The sequence below is a fragment of the Theropithecus gelada genome, chromosome 3, assembly GCF_003255815.1.
Source record: "Theropithecus gelada isolate Dixy chromosome 3, Tgel_1.0, whole genome shotgun sequence".
Taxonomy (NCBI): domain Eukaryota; kingdom Metazoa; phylum Chordata; class Mammalia; order Primates; family Cercopithecidae; genus Theropithecus; species Theropithecus gelada.
Genome location: NC_037670.1, coordinates 111,117,226 through 111,132,076, shown reverse-complemented (window position 1 = coordinate 111,132,076; position 14,851 = coordinate 111,117,226). Strand labels below are relative to the sequence as shown.

The 14,851-nt window shown below is 37.8% G+C and overlaps 1 long non-coding RNA gene across 1 annotated transcript in view; it reads left to right on the top strand.

Annotated features, from left to right (window-relative positions):
- Window positions 1–14,851, top strand: part of LOC112620348 — a 78,267-nt gene that overhangs the window by 15,378 nt on the left and 48,038 nt on the right. The window contains exon 2 of the long non-coding RNA XR_003118516.1: window positions 3,110–3,154. This is a non-coding gene — a long non-coding RNA (uncharacterized LOC112620348). The remainder of the gene's footprint in view (window positions 1–3,109; window positions 3,155–14,851) is intronic.

Genomic DNA, 14,851 nt, shown 5'->3' with positions numbered 1-14,851 from the left:
TCACAGAGTCATTGCATGAATGGTAGAGGGAAGATACAAAAGGCTTTGGGTAAGTGAGCAAGAATGATGTTTGTAGAGCCGTTGGGGAGAATGTTCCCAGCAATGAATCAGAGGATTGTTGTTGGCATTTCCAGCACAGTGGAAGCTAGCATAAGTATGTTATAGAGAGCCACGGCAGTCCCAGGTTTTCTCCAGCAATGCTCATCAGCAAAGACAGGAAAATTAGAGAGTGCGTATGATGTAAGTTTGCCCACTGACGTGGTGGATAATGAGAACTGGAGACTCGGTGTTAGAAAGGATGATAAAAGGGGTTGAAAAGAAGAAACTAGAAGAACCTTCCATTTTATAGAAAGTTAATGAATGCATTAAACTGTGAGAGTTTTAGTGTTTATTGAACTTGGTGAGCAGAAAACAAGGAGGGAGGTGGGAAGGTGGAGAGGTGTAGTGGTAGAACCATGGTTGTGTGTGGAGAATGAATACTCTTAGCGCTGGTAATAATTAAATTCAGCGAATGATCTTGCTGGTGCATGACTCAGGTAGGCTGGGGTTGGAGGATTACAGGTAGCAAGATTATGGGATTATATAGTTCAGGTATCTCGTGGGTCCCTAGCATGAAATTTGAAGTTGTCAGAGGTGACGATGAAGAATGAAGATGTGGAGGAAAATCAAAAGCCGGGTGCTGCATTCATTTGGAAAGGTGGAAGTGGGTCTCATTGGAGTTCAGTAAATAACAGCCGTGGTGCCTTTAAGATGGCAGAACAAAGAACCAGTGTAAATTTTAAATGAGAAGAAAGAAATGGACAATTGAGTAGTGAGTAGTTTAAAGGTTTAAAGTGTGGACTTGTGAATTACTGGAAGAAAAATCCCAAGAGGGCCAGAATTTATTTTGAAGGCACCCATATACTCTATTCTAATCAGACAACCGTATTTTGTTTACCAGACTCATTTAAATCAATATTAGTTGTTGTTGATTTTGTTATTCATCATTATAGATACTGTCTCTGGTAAGAAAAAGATGTTATTTTGTTCTGCCTTCATTCCTTTCTGGCACTGTTTTGTAGTATTTCTTCATAGTTCCTAGTCTTAAAAAATGTCAATTAGTGGGAGGATATGCTTTTCCAAATATCAGATATCCTAAGTTTTTCATATATATCAAGACTGTGATCCAATTGGTAGAACCACTACACTAGAGAGCATGTTATTTTTCAAATCATCTGTATCTAAAAAGAAAACACTGTATTATTCCTAACATTTTCTCCCTGAATACCAACATTTATTTAATCTCACTCATATAATCATACTCTTGGACTAGTTTTCCAAACTACTATTATATTAAGTATGTAAACTGTAACAGATGTAATTATTAAATTACCTTTTGCATTAGAATAGAGAACATACCTTTTTATGATTTTCTTGATGTATAAATAATGGCCTGATAACTTTACAGACACACTGGTATATTCACAGATACTCTGGTCATTGCAAAGCCAGTTCCTCACCCTTGTAGCTAAATAATTTCTATACAAAGCATACTGAATGCTATTTAAATCATGAGTCTCTTCCAAGAAATTTCTTCTCTTCCTAGAAAATTATTTAGTAGGGGCAGTATATGGCAGCAGTAAAGGTTGTTTTTGACAAACACCTGTCCTTTACAGTTAAGTGCTAAAAGGCAGGTGTTCTCACATTTATTATACTTCTATTATGCTTTCCATCACTAATGTAACACTTATCTGAAAATTGATAATTTTGAAAGATTTCATAGCTGCAGTACTCTTTGTGCTTTATCACTAAGAGCAAACAAACCCTGTTCATTCAGTGGGGTGAACTTATTACTTTTCAATCCTTATTTAAGTAAACCTAGTTTATGGAATTCCGAAGTAAGATATTACTGCTTTTCTACTTTCCTTCCTGCAGTGTTAATTCTCCTTTGGAAGACAATCATCTTGCCTGCTGTATCCTTCTCTTAGTCTAACTCTTGTTTGATATAAGATCAAAAGGCATTCGTTTTCTGTATCAGTTAGGCAGGCTGTCTTGTCTCAATGAGATTAAGTAGCCCCTGAAGAGAAGTAACACCAGGGAGGAGGTAGATGAGCTGATAGTTAACATACAATATGGCTGTCTTAATTCTTTCAAAATGATAGTTTGGCTCGTCTGATGTCTTTCTTTTATAATTGTGTCCGTGGCTCATTTGTTCAGGGCAACCAAGCAGCACACACCAAACCTGATAATCAATGGTTTGGGTTTCTAATAAAGCTGGAGGGAAACATCAATCTTTCCTAGGCTTAACATTTTTTTTTTTTCATACTAGGGAAAGGCCCTAATATTTTCTTGTTTCTTAGATTTTTTTTAAGGACATTCATGAAGTACCAGAATATTTTATTCCAAATAAATGATAAATTCAATACCCAGTATTAACCCCCAAGTTTCTTAAAGAAAATGTTATCAAAAGCAATTGTTGAGCCCCAGACAAAGCTATGCAAGCGGGGTATCAGTCCTGCTATAGGTAGACTCTATCTAGAAACCTGAGTTTTTATAGCCTGAGTTGTCCGCGGTCATATTTAACTACGTTTCTTGAGATAAGACTATAATTATCTCATTACAGAAAGTGAAGCAGTGTTTTCAAAGGAGCAAACAAAACACTGGTATTTATTAACAACATTTTCTTTCAGCATATTTCCTCTCACTTCACTTTCAGAGATTTTCTAGCCAGTTGCTTCTCTAAGGAAAGATTGTTAGGCACAAACTCCCTAAGTTTAGTTCCCTTGCCATCATCAGACTTCTAGGCTTCAACCTATTTTTAATCTACTTCCTATTATCCCAGAGGCAACATTTCTACCCCTTTCCAAGTCTCAGCCTTCAGTCTGTGCTCATATGTTCTGGTTTCCTCCCCTATCCCCTGCTCTCGTGGTTTTGACCCATCCTTTTTCTTCTGGCTGTACATGTGCTCAAGACATTACAGAAGTTAAAACAAGTGATCCAAAAAACCAATCTTTATTTAGCTCAGCTTCGTTTCTTACTAGGTTAATGCCTTAAATTTCTCCATCATCAAATTCTTAAGAAAGACATTTACATGACTTGATTCTAATCATTAGCTCTATTCTCTTTGCAGTCTACCCCGGGCTGGTTTCTGCTTCCACCTGCTGATCTGGCAGAGGTGATAACAGTGATGAAACAAAATCTTCAAACCACAGCACAGTAAGAAGATGCTGAGTTTATATATGGACACTGCTTTTGTGACTATGACTATTGTTGTGGGTTTCCTTGCTTTCCATCTTGCCAATTCCCTTCTTGACATTGTACAGCTATTTCCTTTGTAATACAGAAACTCTCTCTTACAGAATATTTTTCCACAGCTGGCTTTCATCATTTCTTGATAGGTACCTAAATATTTCAGTTTTTTCCACGTTATTTTCCTTTAACAATAACTGCTGCCCAATTAAATAATTCATCTTTTCCCCTGTATAAGTATTTGAGGTACTGAATGAATGTTTATCAAGCACCATTTGGAATCTCCTATTTTCTCTGGCTTGGCTTTTTCACAGACTCTTGGTCTCAATTACACATGGCAGTTTGAATTAAATTTATTTAACCATTTTAAAATTAAGAATGAGTTTAGAATTTGTTTTAGAATTTTTTCTACCCCATAGAGATGATTGTGTGTAAATTAAAGACTAACTTCAAAATCCAAGAGTTTCTTTGTTGTATAATAGTTAGATCATGCACATTTATAAATAACATTCAGAAGCGTGACACAGAAAAGCAAACATTATGCTTTGAAATGTTCACAAATGATAATAATAACTAATGTTTATTTTCTGCTTACTATGAGGTAGGCGCATAACTAAGTTCTTTATGGGCATTAATTTATTCAATCTTTTCATCAGCCCTAGAAGTTTGGAATTTTATTATTAGTTCCAGAAAGGTTACAAAACTTGCCTTCGACAGCTCAAAACTGGTGAAGTTGGGATTCTCAAGTCTCACCCCTGCATCATATGCCATTCTGCCTCTCCAAGGATGTCTACCTGTCAGTGAGTTTGATAAAACAAATACTGCCATGGCTTCTTGATTCTAAGATATGATCAAGTGTAAGCTGCACCGTCTATTTAATATTATCTTTCCAGGATAAAGTGAATCACTACCAACAGTGTGTGTGTTATAGATATATCACACTATATTTAGTCTCTTGGTCTCAAATTATAATTTTTGGTATTGAGAACATGTATGTCTTAATTTTTTCATACATATGGAAATTTTCAAATATTGAAATATAAAAAAATTTAAGTATATACTTACTATATTATATACATAATATGCATTGTGTATATGTCATGTAATATGTAATTATATAATAATTATACTATGTAATAATATATTATATAATTATATGCTTAAGTATATTATATATTATACATAAATATAGAAATTAACAAAATTAATATCCCTTTCCTCTCATTTTACCCTCTATTTTAAGTCTTTATTGTACATAATGGTGAAAAAATTAATCTTGTTGATTTTAAGGGAGCTCAGTTTTTATGATTTTATTTTAAAATCCTCAATCAGGATTTATTTCTGCACACTTTTTCTTAAGTTACATCTGAGTTTCTGGAGGGTTGTGCTAAAATTTCGCAATAACCAGGAAGGGGATATTTGCTCTTCATTTGTCCTTGATCTTCTGCTGGCATCTGCTGAGAGAGAAATTCCATATGGTTTTTGGTTGTCTGCCTCTATCCCTTTGGCCTATGTTAGCAGACCTCAACCTCACATAATTCCTGATTATGAATACTATAAACTACCTTCTCCTTTTTCCAACCATCGGGATTCTGGGGTCTGATGGCCTCCTTTCAGTTACATATACACCTCTCTTTGGGGTGCAGTGGCTGTCAGTTGTTCTCTGGTATCACACTGGGGATGCTCGAGGCTACTGCTAAACTCCACCTCACTTAGCCCCTGGAACTTCATTCTGGTTTGAACCCTGGGGAGAAGTGGAGTAAGGCTCCTTCCTAGCTTTCTTCTTATCTGCCCATGGTATAGCAACTAAGACCTCTCCTTGTAGGGGCAGAAAAACTCACCCTTTTATTGTTAGAAACTACTCTTATCTCTATGGTATAAACTTCATGGACCAAGTTCTTCAGCGTTTTGGCTTTTTATATTCAGTGCCAAACTTTTAGTGCTCAAAACACTTCTTTTTCAAAAAACTGGGCTATCTCAAATCAAAAGCTCCTTGGCTTTCAAGACTAAGTCCTCTGTTGTAAATTTTTAAAAAACCTATTGCCTTCTTTGTTTTTCCCCATGTTAACTTGTGCCCTGCTTTCTCTGGGACAAATAAATGTTCCCCAGAGGCTGTGAATACTATTTGCTCTGGAGGTAGTGATCACCAAGACAACAGCAAAAAGCTTGGATAATATCCCCATATGCAATTCCTCCACATATATTAAAATATAAAAATATATAACATATAAATATACATAATCATACAACATATATTAATATAAATAACTCTACATTTATGATTTTATATATTATATATAATTTATGTGTAACATGTATATGTATATAATTTTTTCTCCCTTCTTATGTGAAGACAAGTGTCATCAGGAGAACCTGGACCAGGATAATGGCAATAAGAGTAGTGTTTAAAAAAAAAAAGACATACTAGAGATATTTCAAAGAAAGAGTAGTTGCAACTTAGCAATAATGTGAAGAGATGGCACTGTCTACAATGGTGGGAATGTTTATATTAGAGAGACTAGACAGATTTTGGCAAATCACCTTACCTTTCTTTGCTACTACAGGAATGGCCTTGGAGGATAATGAACCTTAGAAACAGGTTTCAGAATTTTTCTATTCCTTAAAATCCGCTATGCTTTGAATGTTTGTCTCCTCCAAAACTCATGTTGAAATTTAACTGATATTGTCACAGGCAATGATGAGACCATTTAAGAGGTTATTTGGCCAAAAGAGCTCCACCCTCATCAGTGGGATTGATGCCTTTATAAAAGAGAGGGCTTAGCCCCTTTTACTTCTTTGTTCTTGAACTCTTATGCCATGTGAGGAACAGCATTCCTCACCCCTGAAGGATGCTACGTTCAAGGCACCATCTTGGAAGCAGAGACTGGGCCCTTATACCAAACATGCTGGACCTTGATCTTGAACTGTCCAGCCTCCAGAACTGTGAGAAATAAATTTCTGCTCTTTATAAATTACCCAGTTTCAGGTATTCTGTGGTAGCAGCACAAAACAAAGACATAGCCACATTATACTCAACAAACATTTATTGAGCATGTATTACACGCCAATCTTTGAATAAAGTATTCCAAAGAATTCAGAGATGATTAAAAAATATGCTTGAGCCGAAAGTCATAGAGTAGGGACTAAGTATATATTGTACTTCGAAGAATATAAAAGATGCTTCATAAAGCCCAAAAGTGGTTTGATCAGAGAAGCATTTTATAAATTATAGAGATGTAGAATGTAGGGATCTTATTAATAATAATATAATTATATTGGACTTGGAAGACATCAGGGAGCCAGCAAGGAAGATGCTCCCAAATTACAAATAGCTAAAGTTAGAACTAAATCTGCAATCAAATTAGAAAAAAAAAATGAAAAGTTGTGATGTCAAGTATGACATGGTAAAGAGCAGTGATATAGGCAAGCTCACATCCTGCTGCTGGTGGTGTCTTGCCATCATTCAGGAAAATCATTCTTTACTCATGAGTCAAAATCCTTAAACAAGTTTGACCAAAGGAAATCATCTGCTAAATGTGCAGGAATGTATTTACAAAGGCTTTTATCGCAACACAATTAGGAAAAGCCCAGGTTAAATACCTTGCATACTATTACAATGGACATTTACCTACCTCAAATTGGCCAAATAAGTTTTCTTAGAATTGCCCCTTCACCCACCTCTTTCCACTTGTTTGAGTTAGGGCCGTTATGTAACTTTCTAGTAAAGTACAACTGATTGGTCTAATTGATAGCATTGCCCAGGAAATTTAGAAAATAGCAATAGCTTGGGAGGCTGAGGCGGGCGGATCACTAGGTCAGGAGATCAAGACCATCCTGGCCAATATGGTGAAACTCTGTCTCTACTAAAATACAAAAAAATTAGCTGGGCGTGGTGGCACGCACCTGTAGTCCCAGCTACTTGGGAGGCTGAGGCAGGGGAATTGCTTGAACCCAGGAGGTGGAGGTTGCAGTGAGCTGAGATTGTGCCACTGCACTCCAGCCTGGTGACAGAGCAAGACTCTGTCCAAAAAAAGAAAAAAAGAAAATAGCAAGAGCAAGAATAGGAACCAGCCTTTGTACAAGGAGGAGAAAAACACCAGGCACTGTGTGTGTGGCTGTATCAAGAACACACACACACAAACCAGGAGCTGTTGTCAACTTTTTTTTTTTTAAACCACAATATGGATTAGAGAAGTATAGGAAGCCATCTATACAAAGAGAGAAGAATAAAACAGCTACATAGTAGAGACAGTTCTGATGGCTTAATAGCCTCTGCTTCTGGTTTGTTCCAGAGGTTCAAGTGGTTTTTTGCCCTTGGTGTCCATGAGAAATAACTGAACATTTTAACAGTTTGAGTTGTAACCTGAAGAATATTCATTTATATAAACATGATATATGTCATCATGTATGCATATATCTGTGTGGGTTTGTAAAATAGAGTATATCCCAGACAAGGAGAGATCAGATATAAAAGAGTGCTCTGTCCGTCTCATACTCATTTGACTGAATATACAAAGGCTCAGGGGAACCTTCTGGGGGAAAAAAATACCATACCAAGTATTTGAGTCAGGAGGCTAACTTGCAAGGATTTCACTTGCATGGACCCATTAAAAGGACTTGATTTGAAAGAAGAAAATCTGAAGATCTGAGGGGTTGAATAAGTAAAACATAAATATGGTTTAAAAAACAGAAAGATATACAATAAAAGTCTCCCTCCTCTGATCGGTTCTGATGCAGCTCCTTCCATTGGTAAATACTGTACTTAATATCTTATGCAAATGTTCATAGTTTCTTCAAACATATACAAGCAAAAACAAGTACTGATTCTTATTTTTCATTTGTTTACAAAGGTAGTATATTGCACATACTGTGCTGCACCTTACTTTAAATATATGTTTATATATCTGTATCTATATAGATATATTATTATAGATTTATTATATATCTAAATATATATCTATATCTTCTTTTCCTATCAGTATAAAGAAAGATTCCTCATTTTTTTACAGCTTCCCAATGTCCTATGTATAGATACATCATCATTTATTAAACTAGATCCTATTGATAGACATTTATTTGTTTCCAATCTTTGGCTCTTACAAACAATGCTACAATAAATAACTTTGCACAGAAGTCATTTCTCACCTGTGCATGAATATCTGCACAATACATTTTTCTATAAGTAATTCTGAGTCTTTAGTGGCTTTTGTTTTTTGAAAGAACTCACCTTTCTGATTATCCTTTCTGTGGGGATGTACCCTGGTGGAAGAAAGGATGTGTTTCTATAAAGCTAAAAAGCTATAACACGTTAGGGTTGAAGCCAGTCTGTTACAGGGACTCCTTAAGATAGTCCAACCCAGGAAGAAGAGCCATGTTTTTGTCTGCTTTTGCAGAAAGGATGAGTAGTGGTCCTAAAAGTAGCCAAAGAGATGAAATTGGGGTGGAGATAGTGGTCCGATTGAAACACTGGGCTGTGGCTCAAACTTGAGGCCATGATTGTGTTATGGGCTGCTGAGATTTGAGCAGAACTTTGCAAAGAACTCTAGCAGTGCAAGTGGCAAAGGGTAGCACAAGGGTAACTTGTTTGCATGTTCTTACATTTTCTCACATTTTTTCACTGCTAATGAAAGCCATAGCACTGTGAAACTTGGTGATATTTGAGTAATATATACTTAGAAAAGGTTGGGAAGACTAGAGCCATATTAATGGTGGTTTTCTCTAGGAGTTCAAGGTAATAAGTGAATGTATCACTTTACCCATTTCTTGACATTAATAAGTGCAACCTCTGTTGAGAATCGATGTATATCTCTCTTGATCTTGTCTCATATAAGTGCATGTATTTACCAACATAAGTGATTTTTTCTTTTATTGTCTGGATAGGATATTTCTACATATACATATGATTGTGAAATTATCTGTTTTTACATTATATATATTTTGGAGATCTTTCCAAGTTAGTATTTGCACTCATGTTTGAAAAGGGAGCAGTGCCTTTAAAATTAGGTGACTTTTACACCTTTTATCATGACTACTTTTTGTGGAGTTGAAATGATGTTTTCATTCTGCTTTGGTGTTTCAGTGCTTTGTTCAAAGTTAAGTGTTTTCAGAAAAGTATATTTTGCTTTTTTTTTTTTTTTTTTACAGCCTAAATTTTGGCTATTGGGAATTTTCTATTGTATAAAGCTATTTATAAAAGGTTTTTCTACTGACTCCAGGGTATTCTGAAGATTGAAGCCTGTGTGTAAATTGCTACCAAATGGTAAAAAGCAACAATAAACAGTTTGATTTTTTAAAACTGTGTAAAGTTTGATTCTAATGTTGAAAAAAAAAATGTGTGCATGTATATATAATTTTTATTATGCCCTTAGGAAAAAAAACTACTAAGAAAAACTTCAAAATGTTAAAGGTGTATATCTTTGGATTGGCTCTAAGTTTACAAATTTTTATATTTATATTTATACTTATTTTATTTTATTTTAAAAGTTTTCTGTAAGAATTGCTTTTATAATTAGAAAAATTCATAAAATGCAATGCAATTTGTACTGCAGTATAGTACCTACAGTCCTGTCTTCCTCATCCACTCTTCCTATGAAGACAGACATAGGAAGAGTTTGAAGAGGTGGGTTTTAGAGTTTTGGGAGAAGGGATCAATTAAGAAAATCTCTCTACCCCAGGGACTTTGGTGCCAGCTGAGAGAGGGGCAAATGAAGATCAACTGATCACTGTTACTAGGACAAATACTGCATACTATCACTTGTGTGTGGAATCTAAGAGTCCAACTCGTGGAAGTAGAGAGTAGAATGGTGGTTACAAGGTATATTAGTCCATTTTCACCCTGCTGATAAACACATATCTGAGACTGGGATATTTACAAAAGAAAGAGGTTTATTGAACTTACAGTCCCATGTGGCTGGGGAAGTTTCACAATCATGGTAGAAGGTAAAAGGCATGTCTCACATGGCAGCAGACAAGAGAAGAGAACTTGTGCAGGGAAACTCCTTTTTTTGATACCATCAGATCTCATGAGACTCATTCACTATCACAAGAGCAATGCAGGAAACCCACCCCCATAATTCAATCACCTCCCACCAGGTTCCTCTCATGACATGTGGGAATTGTGGGAGTTACAATTCAAGATGCGATTTGGGTGGGGACACAACCAAAGCATATCTTTCTGCCCTTGGCCCCTCCAAATCTCATGTCCTCACATTTCAAAACCAATCATGCCTTCCCAACAGTCCTCCAAAGTCTTAACTCATTTCAGCATTAACTCAAAAGTCCAAGTCCAGCGTCTCATCTGAGACAAGGCAAATCCCTTCCCCTATGAGCCCTGTAAAATCAAAAGCAAGTTAGTCACTTCCTAGATACAGTGGGGGTACTGACATTATGTAAATATAGTTGTTCCAAATGGGAGAAATTGGCCAAAACAAAGGGGTTACAGGCTCCATGCAAGTTTGAAATCCAGAAGGGCAGTCAAATCTTAAAGCTCCAAAATGATCTCCTTTGACTCCATGTCAAGTATTGGGACATGCTGATACAAGAGGTGGGTTCCCACAGTCTTGGGCAGCTCTGCTCTTGTGGCTCTGCAGGGTGCAGCCTCCCTCCTGGCTGCTTTCATGGGCTAGTGTTGAGTGTCTGTGGCTTTTCCAGGCACATGGTGCAAGCTATTGGTGGATCTATCATTCTGGGGTCTGGAGGACAGTGGCCCTCTTCTCACAGCTCTAGTAGGTGGTGCCCCAGTAGGGACTCTGTGTGGGTGCTCTGACCCCACATTTCCCTTCCACACTGCCCTAGCAGAGGTTCTGCATGAGAGCCCTGCCCCTGCAGCAAACTTCTGCCTAGGCATCCAGGCATTGCCATACATCTTCTGCAATCTATTGGAGGTTCCCAAACTCCATTTCTTGACTTCTGTGCACTCACAGGCTCAACACCACATGGAAGCTGCCGAGGTTTGGGGCTTGCACCTTCTTAAGCCATGGCCTGAGCTCTGTGTTGGCCCCTTTCAGCCATGGCTGGACTGGCTAGGATGCAGGGCACTGAGTCCCTAGGCTGCACATAGTAGGGGGACCTTGGGCCTGGCCCACACAACCACTTTTTCCTCCTAGGCCTCTGGTCCTGTGATGGGAGGGGCTGCCTTGAAGATCTCTGACATGCCCTGAAGACATTTTCCCACTGTCTTGGGGATTAACATTTGGCTCCGTGTTACTTATGCAAATTTTTGCAGCCAGCTTGAATTTCATGTCAGAAAAAGTTATTTTCTTTTCTATCACATTGCCAGGCTGCGAATTTTCCAAACTTTTATGCTGTGTTTCCCTTTCAAAACCGAATGCCTTTAACAGCACCCAAGTCACCTTTTGAATGCTTTGCTGCTTAGAAATTTCTTCCACCAGACACCCTAAATCGTCTCTCTCAAGTTCAAAGTTCCACAAATCTCTAGGGCAGGGGCAAAATGCTGCCAGTCTCTTTGCTAAAACATAATGAGTCACCTTTGCTCTGGCTCCCAACAAGTTCCTCGTCTCCATCTGAGACCACCTCAGCCTGGATTTCATTGTCCATATCACTCACTATCAGCATTTTTGTGAAAGCCATTAAACAAGTCTCTAGGAAGTTCCAAACTTTCCCACATTTTGCTATCTTCTTCTGAGCCCTCCAAACTCTTCCACCCTCTGCCTGTTACCCAGTTCCAATGTTGCTTCCACATTTTTCGGTATCTTTTTTTTTTTTTTTTAGACAGAGTTTTGCTCTTGTTGCTAGGCTGGAGTGCAATGGTGCAACCTCTGCTCACTGCAACCTCTGTGTCCCAGGTTCAAGTGATTCTCCTGTCTCAGCCTCCCAAAGTAGCTGGGATTACAGGCACCTGACATGCCCAGCTAAATTTTTTGTATTTTTAGTAGTGACAGGGTTTCACCATGTTGGCCAGGCTGGTCTTGAACTCCTGACCTCAGGAGATCCGCCTGCCTCGGCCTCCCAAAGTGCTGGGATTACAGGCATGAGCCACCGCACCCAGCCCATATTTGGGTATCTTTTCAGCAATACACCCTCTACTGATACCAATTTACTGCATTAGTCCATTTTCACGCTGCTGATAAAGACATACCAGAGACTGGGCAATTGCCAAAAGAAAGAGGTTTATCGGACTTACAGTTTTACCTGGCTGGGAAGGCCTCACAATCATGGTAGAAGGTGAAAGGCATGTCTCACATGGTGAGAGACAAGAGAAGAGAGCTTGTGCAGGGAAACTCCCCTTTTAAAACCTGTGAGACTCATTCACTATCATGAGAACAGCACAGGAAAGACCCACCTCCATAATTCAATCACCTCCCACTGGGTTCCTCCCACAATGTGTGGGAATTGTGGGAGTTACAATTCAAGATGAGATTTGGGTGGAGACACAACCATATCACAAGGGAAGAGGAGAAGAATGAGGAGTTGTTAATCAAAGGATGTAAGTTTCAATTAGACAAGAAAAATAAATGTTGAGGTCTATTATAGACAAGGGTAACTATAGACAATAATAATGTATTGTATATTCCCAAACAAATGGGAGAGTAAATTTCAAATGTCTTGCCCCAAAAAATGATAAGTGAGGTGATGAATATCTTAATTAGCTTGACTTAATCAATCCACTTTGTATACATGTATCAAAACATTACACTGTACTTTATAAATGTATGCAACTATGATTTGTCAATTAAAACTAATAATGTTCTTTTTTTTGAGATGGAGTTTTGCTCTGTTGCCCAGGCTGGAGTGCAGTGGTGTGATCTCGGCTTACTGCAACCTCCAACTCCCAGGTTCAAGCAATTCTCCTGCCTCAGCCTCCTGAGTAGCTGGAATACAGGCGTGCATCACCATGCCCAGCTAATTTTTGTACTTTTAGCAGAGATGGGGTTTCACCACGTTGGCCAGGGTGGTCTCGAACTCCTGACCTCAAGCAGTCCACCCGCCTCGGCCTCCCAAAGTGATAATGTTTTTAAAAGTAAAATAATAAAAATAAAATTCATTACTCTAAAGAATCTTCCTACCCCTAAACCAATCTCTGTTATATATTAATAAAGATTAAAGCATATACCTTTACGTTTGTTAGCTAAGCTGGTTTGCAAACAAAACAAGACGTTTTATAAAGGTTGTCTCTGATATATTTGCCACAAGTCGCCTTATAGCAAGGAGAGGCAAGGAAGAATGCATCTTCTCTGTAAGGAAGAGGCTGAGAAGCAAAGCTCTGCTCCTTCTCTCAAACTCATTAATCAGAAAATGTATGCTGTCCCTGTGGAGGGCAAAGAAAGTGCTACTTTAGGGATTCTTGTTCCACATGAAAACACATAGCCAGAAAAAAATGAAAGTGCCCCATCCCCAACATTGGGGAATGTTCAGTCAAGTCAAATACCATAGGAAGATAAACCAGGCAAAGTACCAAAATAATTTCTGCAGAATGGTGGAGAATAAATCAGAAGTAAAGAATTCCCTGAAGTAGACAGTAGAGATAATCTCCATAGACTAAGCTTTTAAGATGCATGCCAGTTAAAAAGTGTGAGAATGGGATGTAGGTTGAGAGAGAGTGTATACAGAAAATAAGGTTCAGTTTTTATTTTATTTTATTTTATTTTATTTTATTTTATTTTTTTTTTTTTTGAGACGGAGTCTCGCTCTGTCGCCCAGGCTGGAGTGCAGTGGCGCAATCTCGGCTCACTGCAAGCTGCACCTCCCAGGTTCACGCCATTCTCCTGCCTCAGCCTCCCGAGTAGCTGGGACTACAGGCGCCCGCCACTGCGCCCGGCTAATTTTTTCTATTTTTAGTAGAGACGGGGTTTCACCATGGTCTCGATCTCCTGACCTTGTGATCCGCCCGCCTCGGCCTCCCAAAGTGCTGGGATTACAAGCGTGAGCCACCGCGCTCGGCCTTTATTTTAATTTTATGTATTCACTGAAAAAAATTTTAGAATCAGAGAAACTTAAGCCTGTTTATAGCTTGAGGGGAGAGAGTGAAGAGGGAGAATTTAAACAGAAGAGAGAGAATAACTTGGTATTATGGAGGTCTAGAGTTGGTTGGAGGCAAAGTGAAGCATATTTTTTTCTGAAGCAGTAGATTTCATCATCAATTCAGCCAAAGAATGTAGGCATGGAGAATAACTGGGAGCTGATTACAGATAGTCGAACCCTGTTTGGTCAAGTATGAAGTCCCCAACAAATTTATAATTAAGTCGATCAATACAGTTATTTAATTTAATTTAATTTAACTTAATTATTATAGGAGCTTAGATGCAAAAGAGATAAATATTTTGTTACATTTGGTTTGGGGAATTGGCAGGGCAGAAATAGCTTATAAAGATTAGGCAAACAACCCAAACAAGTAAAATAAATAAAATTTAACAGATCACGATTTTTTTTTTTTTTTTTTTCCTGAAAAGAAACCTGTTCTGGAGAATAAAATTGAAAAGGAATTTTGGGAAGCATAAGGTTTAAGTTATAGTAAGCATAAAAAAAAAAAGGTTCACTTTGTTGACCAACTCTCTGGATTATGCTTTATCATTATTATCAAGTTCTATTAAAATAAGTGCATTTCATAAAGTAAGCTAATATGTCAATATGTTATTAATAGAAAATCTTAAGTGATGATGATGAT